Source organism: Scleropages formosus, chromosome 7 (assembly GCF_900964775.1).
Source record: "Scleropages formosus chromosome 7, fSclFor1.1, whole genome shotgun sequence".
Lineage (NCBI taxonomy): Eukaryota > Metazoa > Chordata > Actinopteri > Osteoglossiformes > Osteoglossidae > Scleropages > Scleropages formosus.
In genome coordinates, this window is record NC_041812.1 from 10,452,918 (window position 1) to 10,461,929 (window position 9,012).

The following is a 9,012-nucleotide window of genomic DNA, read 5'->3' on the forward strand; positions in this document are numbered from 1 at the left end:
ATTAAATGCAATATTTCTCAGTAATGTTCTGATGAGACATTTTTACTGTTTTATGAGTTTAACATGTCACGGAATTATTTGGGCGAGGAACTACATCACGGCACACAAAACTCCTTCCCCAGGTTCTCTACTTTGCACCGGGGTGATTGTTACACTCTTTCCTGCTCCATGGACAGGTACCAATACTGTACAAGAGAAAGAATGTCTACTTCTACTTGACGATTCACTCCAGTTCCGCCAGCGTGTTAAAATATGTTGCGTTTCTTCCCCGTCACGTCCCTTAAGCCACGTGAACCGGAGTGCCCGAACAAACACTATTTCGCAGCTGTAGCTTAACCACATCATATCTCATAAAGCATCTTTCGCTCGACGGCCAACAAGTGGGAGGCGCAGATGATGTGTGTGCGGAGACATGTTAGCCGAACAGTGAAAACGACCGCACGAAACACATTCTTTCCAGAACCCCGTATGACTGGAACATTTCCCATACACTGGTTCCTCACCTTTCAAACGTAATTGGGACCATAAGTCGATAATTCAGCCCTTTTTATAAATTCACTTTTACTACTAATTCTCAGAGGGGGTGCGGTGGCGCGGTGGCGCAGTGGGTTGGACCACAGTCCTGCTCTCCGGTGGGTCTGGGGTTCGAGTCCTGCTTGGGGTGCCTTGCGACGGACTGGCATCCCATCCTGGGTGTGTCCCCTCCCCCTCCGGCCTTACGCCCTGTGTTACCGGGTAGGCTCTGGTTCCCCGTGACCCCGTATGGGACAAGCGGTTCTGAAAATGTGTGTGTGTGTGTGTGTGTACTAATTCTCAATCAGTAAAAGCTCAGTAATACAGATGTCCCCGTGTATTCTCTGGTTAAGTTTTGTAAAAACATTCAGATAAAGCTAGAAATGAAAAGTTCTCATTGTCATTTCCACATTCTCCTAAACGCTGCTGATACTTGAACAACTCATCCCTCAAGCATGTGCAGCGTCGGTCACTTTCCGGCAACGTGTTTGTCTCCACAAGCTCCTGCTCAGCGTTAATTGTTGACTAATGCATCCCATAAACATGCAAGGAACCTCATGTTGCGATCAGTCACGGCCAGCAGACATAGGTGGTCACACGCTCTTTCCGTTTCGGTATTTTTGGCTATTTGGTATTTTTGTATTTTACTGCCAACTAACAGCTGAACTTGGAAACACAGGTAAATTTCACTTTGCAACAGAGAGAAATTCAAGATCTGGAAAACGTCCATATCTTTAAAAGTTTGTAACTCCAACATTCCCAGGAGAAACCAGAGTATACGTTTGTCCCACGTGTGTGTGTGTGTGTGTAACTCTGCCATACTGAAAATCAAATCAAACGTTCAGCATCTCAACTGCATTCCAAAACAAGGGTGGAAATTTTAAAGCATGTCAAAGGATGAAAAGGCTGAAACCGCAAAAGGGAGGCAACCACACACACATCTTCAGAACCACTTGTCCCATATAGGGTCACAGGGAACCAGAGCCTACCCAGTAACACAGGGCATAAGGCCAGAGGGGGAGGGGACACACCCAGGACAGGACGCCAGTCCATCACAAGGCACCCCAAGCAGGACTCAAACCCCAGACCCACCAGAGAGCAGGACTGAGGTCCAACCCACTGCACCACCACACCCCCATGGGAGGCAACCAGATGGCAGTAAAAGTGAACCCCATTGTGTAGAAACAATGGGAACGGAAACAAAGGGTGTCCCCCCTAAGAATTTATATCTTCATGGAGTACTTTCGCTTGCATACTACTGCCAATATTTTTAAGCACCAGTACCTGAGAAGCTGTAAAGTTGCATCATCACAATTCATAACCGAAGAGGAGCCAACATCGCAGGTCAGTGAGCTGAAGGTTTCATTTCCACTTACCTGGTGGCGCAGGTGAAGCTAAGGGTTCATTTCTCCTCGCTGTGGACTTGACTGATCAATAGAGCTACTGGCTTCTTTCATTGTTGTCCCTGATGCCATATTGCTTCTGAAACAACTGGTTTTGGGTCCAATGGGGCAAAAAAGATACTTTAACATTATCAATTGGCAAGTTGTTTTTGTGAGCAAACCAAAGTTATTTCTGAGATACAACACTTCATTCTTCACCAAAAGGCCAAGAAGCAAAACCCATTTTTTTTGAAGACCTGTCCTCTGAAGTTTTCTACTGTTACCAACAGGCACCGACTTCTTTCTGGTCCCTCACATACCCCTCTGCGGTTGCACGACTACATTTACATTTCCATTTTTTTTAGCACTTTTCTCCAAAGCGACTTCCAATGAACTCTATGTAGTGTTACCAGCCCACACACCTTATTCACCAAGGTGACTGGAGGTGTCTATATACATTTCCCATCATTCTCATTACTTATAATTATTTCCAGTCCATACCCCATTCCCGCTCCAAGGGGGCGCCCTTCAGTAGAGTAGCGTGTGATGTTACAGTATTTATAATCCACATCTTGAGGAAAATATCGGAAAAAATGGGGTATTCAATAATATTCTTTATAAAGCTCAACTACACACACACACACAGCCTGAAAGCACTTGTCTTGAGGTGATTTGGAGCCTAACCCAGCAACATAGGGTGTAAGGCTGGAGGTGGAGGGGACACACCCAGGACAGGACCCCGGTCGTCACAAGGCACCCCAAGTGGGACTTGAACCACACACCCACCGGAGAGCAGGACTGGGCCAAACTCACTGCGCCACCACATCTCCAAAGCTCAAGTGTTACATTCAATTTGTGGTCAGTTATATGTTGTGAAACTCAATAATCTTTTGAAAAACTTGAGATATTCAACGACACAAGTGTTGTTTCCATGGCATTACAGGGAAGAAACCAAATTATTCGCACAACGTGATTTACTGCCGGTTAACCTGAACATGTCTCTCCTTCACTGTATATGCTTCCAAATGCTAAAAATAATTTTGGGTTAGCTTTTTTATTTTGCAAATGAGCACAAACTATGAAGAGAAAAGGCGGCGAAGAGGTCAGCAGCACGAGCGCACCTTAGAGACCACAGGTTCCTTCCTATATCTGGCTGGAAGTGCATCCTCTTCCACTTCCGCCTCTTCTTCCGACACTGATCTGATCAGTTTGACATAGATTAAAACACGGAAAGATCATACATAATAAGACTTTTCTTTTATAGGTTTTCCAGTAAAATTATTCAAGTTCAAGAGTTTATTGTCATGTGTACAGTAAACAGTTCGTCACACCATACAGTGAAATTCTTACTCTGTGAATCCTCTCAGCAGCCTATGACATAAATTGTAAGGACATAAGGAAAGAGAAACACAACGAAAGGATTATCACGTTAAATTTTAACTTTCCCCCTCAAGCGGCCAGTTACAAATCAGAAACTAAAATTAAATACATTGACACTGCATTTCGATACATGGATTTCTTGTTTTTTAATTTAAAACAATTTTAGGCTAATTTAAAAAAAAATTGGGGTTAAGTGTGTGTGGAACTCTTTCAACTAACCCATTTTAGTTATACAAAGCAGGGAGTGTTGAAGAATATGGCGGTAAAGCCTGAAGGTGCCAGGAACCCCATAGCACTCGGCCCTTCGCTCAAGTGTAATCGCTGAACTCTCGCTTTGTCTACAGTTATGGGAGTACATCACACCTGGCGACAGTGAAAATGCCCCCGCAGTTTCAATATTTAAGAGGCATTTTCTGAGGGACGCAGATGAGGCATACAGGCTGAGTAAAGTGCCGCTATGTGCCACTGCTTGGGTTGTGTGTCATAACCGCTTGGTGACGGACGCCTTGGGTCACCTTCTACGAGATGTACGTCGCTTCGGCGAAAAGCGCCTGCTAAATGAATTAACGTAACTGTAAAATCGTCTCGGCTCTGACTGACATTGCAACACAGAGGAAGCCGAATGGACCTCTTGCATCCAGAAAGGTGTGTTTTAGGTGTGTTGGGGAAAGACTGTATATGGTGTGAGTGTGTGTTACACTGGTGGACAAATCTGAACAATTGTAAGGAGTTTAGTGGAGTGTATCTAGCACTGTAAGTTGCCTTGGACAAAGGTACCAGTTAATAACCGAACTAAAATTTTATTATGTCAATTTTTTTTGCGTGTTCCATTCAGCTTTGTTAGATTAAGCTTACTTTTGGTGTTAGCTTGTGCTATATGTTTCAGAAAAATCTTCCACATTCTTGAAATGAGCAAATTTTGCTGAGTTTTCACACCAGGTTTCAAGCATTAAATATTCCAATACCTTTTAGGACCTGCTGCTTTCTTGAATGTCCTGGTACTTTCTAGAATGTCCTTCTAGAATCTTCCAATGGCTGTAAAGTACCAGACTAAAACTGACACTTTAGAAGAACTAGGGGTAGTTTTGTAATCGTTCAACTTTAACTAAGGGGGTGTAGTGGTGCAGCAGGTTTGACCAGGTCCTGCCCTCTGGTAGGGCTAGGGTTCAAGTCCTGCTTGGGGTGCCCTGTGATGGACTGGCATCCCATCCTGGGTGTGTCCCCTCCCCCTCCAGCCTTATGCCCTGTGTTGCCGGGTTAGGCTCCGGCTCTCCGTGACCCCATATGGGACGAGCGGCTTCAGCCTGTGTGTGTGTGTAAACTTTAACTAATCATAATCAACGTAAAAATCGACATAACTACGGACTTTGAAGAATTTTGTTGCGTTGTGTAATCACTTTACACCTATTCATCACATTGGATGTGAGGGGGTCAAATTACCATCATTTCTTAATCCTTCATTAAATGTGCCCCGTAGGTCTACCTGCCTATTTACACCAGTGAAAAACTCTGTGTGAGAGAGTGTTTCACTGGTGTACAAATGAACGACACATTGTATATAGTGTATCCAGTGCTGTAAATCATCTTGGGTAAAGAGGCGTGGGCTAAAAATTACTACATTGTGTTCACTGGAAGTTGCTTTGGAGAAACGCGTCTGCTGAATGAATAAATACAAGTCCTGGTAGCAATTTTTCATTGTGCGCCAGTCTGTTACGTGAGAGCTGAATGTACCCTGCTTGGGAGAAAAGCATCTGCAAAATGAATAAATCAGTGCAAAAGAAGAGACACTATTTCATGTTTATAGTGCCTTTGCTGCGATTCCTATTCAGCAAACGAGACAGCAGTTATTTCTTTGTGCGATGCGTTGGCTCACCAAGTGAGTAATGTCATTTACCGGTGTAATCCCGGTCTTCGGACCTGGAGCCCTTGCTTGAGATCGTCTTCGTTTCACCGCATTCTTCGACTTAATTTTAGCGGATTCAAGAACAAGGACAAATAATAAATATATAATAATAATTATAAAATAAGTATATGTGTCCTCCTTCTTGGTGAAAAGCCAGGATGGAAAATGTCAACATTAGGTTATGTATTACCAGAAACCTCTTTCGGCTGCACGGCCTTTCCACATGCTGTACCACATCAATACCTCATCCTTCAGCCGACGTCATCATGTATGCATATTACTCAAAGGGGACGTCGTCTATATAAATGGTTTCAAATCCCCTGATGGGGTTGCGTTACACCTTGACTCATGTCCATTTGTAGGTGAGTCAGGTGTAGCATCGCTCTGCGGAAATTGTTTTCTGCGTTTTGTCGTCATTAATAATTGAATGCAGCATGATGTACGCAATTTCTCGTCCCACCCCTGCTGACAAAAAGCCCTGTGGGCCGGGAGACCGTACGCGAGGAGGCAAGAGATTCGCCGGCACCTGTTTTTTGTCTCTGACGGTGTTGACAGCTTCTTCATCTGCTGCCTTTGTCCTCCTTGGAGCTCAGAGCACATCTGGATAAAAGGAGGTGGGGTGCAGCAGCTTACATCATCCACAATACATAACATGCAGGACATTCAGGAAACCAGGGACTCTCAGAACACCAATATGGAACTGGATTCAAGTGTAACGTCAACCAGCTGTTATTGTTGGGATTACTGACACCGCATTACGTAACTTCCCCTCGCAGATGGAACATTGTGGGGTTGTAACTGGAGGCCAGGATCATGGAGGGAAGTGATTTCTTGCCAGATGCCAACCGGCTGGTTAAGGGTTACTGCTCAAGCCCCTATCTTGTCTGGGACACCGTCTTTGGCAGCGGTGGGAAAGAGAACCGAAGCACACGTGTTGGTACAAAAAATGGATTTGGACTGCAAAGGTGATCCCCTCTCATGCAGTGCTATGACATATGAAGTGTAGCTTCATTCTGTCCCACCCACCCACTCCCACGGGCTCCATGAAACCCAGCCGTATGGTCCGAGGAGTCCTCTTACAGCTGGGATGGATGTCGGCTCCCTCCTAGTCTTGCGCCGTTCTCACCTCTGCTCCGTTTTCTTGCATGTGACCTCAGCGGCAGGCCGCAGGTGCACGCGGGAGAGACGCCTGCTCCTCCCCCTGCCTTGACGGGGGGGAGGGATCCAGTTTCCGTTCCCACAGACCCCACTCTCACGGGACCTATCCGGGACTGCGACGCGAGTCCAGCCTGGAGCGGCTGTGAACAGCTGCAGCAAAGCCGAGTTTCGTGCGAAGACTGAACGGGCCATTTGTCGCAACACAGCAGAATATTATTCAACACATCTGTAACTTCAAGAAGGCATGTTCTGTAAGGGAAAGGAGCCGCACTCTAGCGATGCTTGGACTAGGGTGGCAGGTGGCGTAGAGGTGAGAGCTGCAGCATCATGCGGAAAGGACCCACGTCCGCATCCACCCTCCAGCTGTAATACCTTCGATCAAGGTACTTACCCTGAACTGGTACAGTAAAAACGACCTTGCTGTATAAATGTGTGTCAGTTGCTTCGGAGAAAAGCGTAATGGAGAAATGACTCTCCCGTGAAGCATGTAGAAGTTCGGGCGATTTTAAGCTCTTGAGTTTGGAGTGTCCTTCAGCCTTTCTAACCCCACACCTTGAAGGGCTTGTTGATAATGGAGGACTCCAGCTGCCAGCCGTGAACAGATAAAACACCCCCCAACACACACACACACACACACACACACACTCTCTAACGTCCTCCAGCCCGAGGCACCAAGAGGCTTGAACCCACACGAAACCTCAGCCGCCAAACACTGCTGCAGTAGGATTAGTAAGTACCACGGCAGCTAAGGACATGGAGTTGCAACCTGAAGGTTGCGGGTTAGAACCTCACATCCTATGTCTTCTGTTGTATCTTTGAGCGAGGTACTTACCCGACTGTACAAACGGGTCAAACACTGCCAGTCGTTGTGGATGAACGGTTGAGCTGAGCGATGAATGAATAATAAAACATCCTTTCAGAGGGTCTCTTGCGATTCCTGTTTACCTGAAGCACAGTTAGATGTTGAAAGCTGCGAGCAGATCACAACCAAAATGATAAATGACGCCAACACCTGGCCCAAAATGACTACACACGGGTGGGTGGAGTTGAGTCAGAGCGCTGAGTGCAGGCAATTTTTGGATGTTTTAAGTGCTAGCACCTCATTGAGACCCCAGCAGGGCCTTTTGGCACCTCTCCACTTCTCCACTTCTTTTTCATCTACATCTGCTGTGCTTTGCTCTGAGCAGCTCAAACCACGACACCAGTGGATGTTATAAAAGTGGTCTGACATTTAGTATCGGGCTGATAGGTACCTTTCTAGGAGGCGGTGCGTAAACAGTCGGGAGCGAGCTTGAGGAAAGATAACCTTACCCATAATACTTGGCTGTGAGTGTGAAAAGGGACCTGTAGGATATGGAAATGGAAATGCCTGGAAGACCATTTGCAGTGGGTCAAGTCCATGCAAAGGCTTATTATTGTGTCCCACCTTTACCCCAAAGCAACTCACAAAGTCAGGATTGAATAATAAGCTACTTTACACTGATTTACCCACTTTTACAGATGGATGATTTTTAGTGTATCGGTTCAGGGCAAGTACTTCTACTCTATCAAGTGTACTACAGCAGGATGAGAGAGTCAATCCTGGGACCTTCAGATTGCAAGATGCCAGCTGTAGCTATTATACCACCTGCAGCCTTGGAGCTTAGCCTTGCCTAGATTTGTCTATTCCTCAATGGGAGGGTGCAAATATGATTTTGCATGTTACATCTGTCTTCTTTTTGAAGATGGATTTAACATATTAAATCGGTATTATCCCCCCCGCTTCACCTGGTCTAAATATTCTTCCTCTGCATGAGGTATTGCTGTTTTGTTGACATTTTGAAAGGTTTTCTGCGCTACGCTGATAATAAAATTACTGTGCCGCACCGCAGATCAGACTGCTTTCTTTATCTGCAGCGAGAGGGAACACAGGAAAATTATTTAACACCCTTAAATCGTAAGCGTGGCCGAGCGTTCTTATAGCGTTCTCTTAACGTTTCCAAGACTTAGCGGGCGCTAAAGTTAAACTAATTTTGGTTGCCAGCCAAAAATGGTTTTACACTTTTACCCATTATATCCAGCATGATATATAATTAGCTGTTTAGGACAGGGATGTTTTATTATAGCAATTCTGTTCCGGTAGGGGAAACCAAAGGCCAGTCTTCCACACGGAAAGTAGCACTGCTGAATTCTCTATTACATTCACATTATTTAGCAGACGCTTTTCTCCAAAGCGACTTCCAGCAAACTCTACGTAGTGTATCCTATAGAGCTATTATAGGCTCATTTGCTACTGTCCCGATATTTGAACTTACAATCCATAATTTGCTAATTATTTCAGCATGTGGAGCAGCATGCACGTCACATGTGCCTGCACACGGACGGCACCCAGATTTTGCTCCCTTACATCTAATAAAGGCGGTGAATTCTCTGCCTGATTAATTATTAAAATTATCCATGCCGTCATATGACCTGCTTCATTAAAAGGCCTGAGCGGTGACTACAAATCCTGCTGAAAGTCCATCAACACGATCGCAGGTTACCGCAGCCTCCTGTGACACCGCCTACTGCAGTTTCGTTTGCACCCCGTATCTCTAGCCTAACTGAAATGACAGTTTTTTGCAGTTTTCAAAAATACCTTAACTAATGCACAGTATTTATTACATAAAGGGTAAAAAGGTAGGAGCAGCTGAAGCA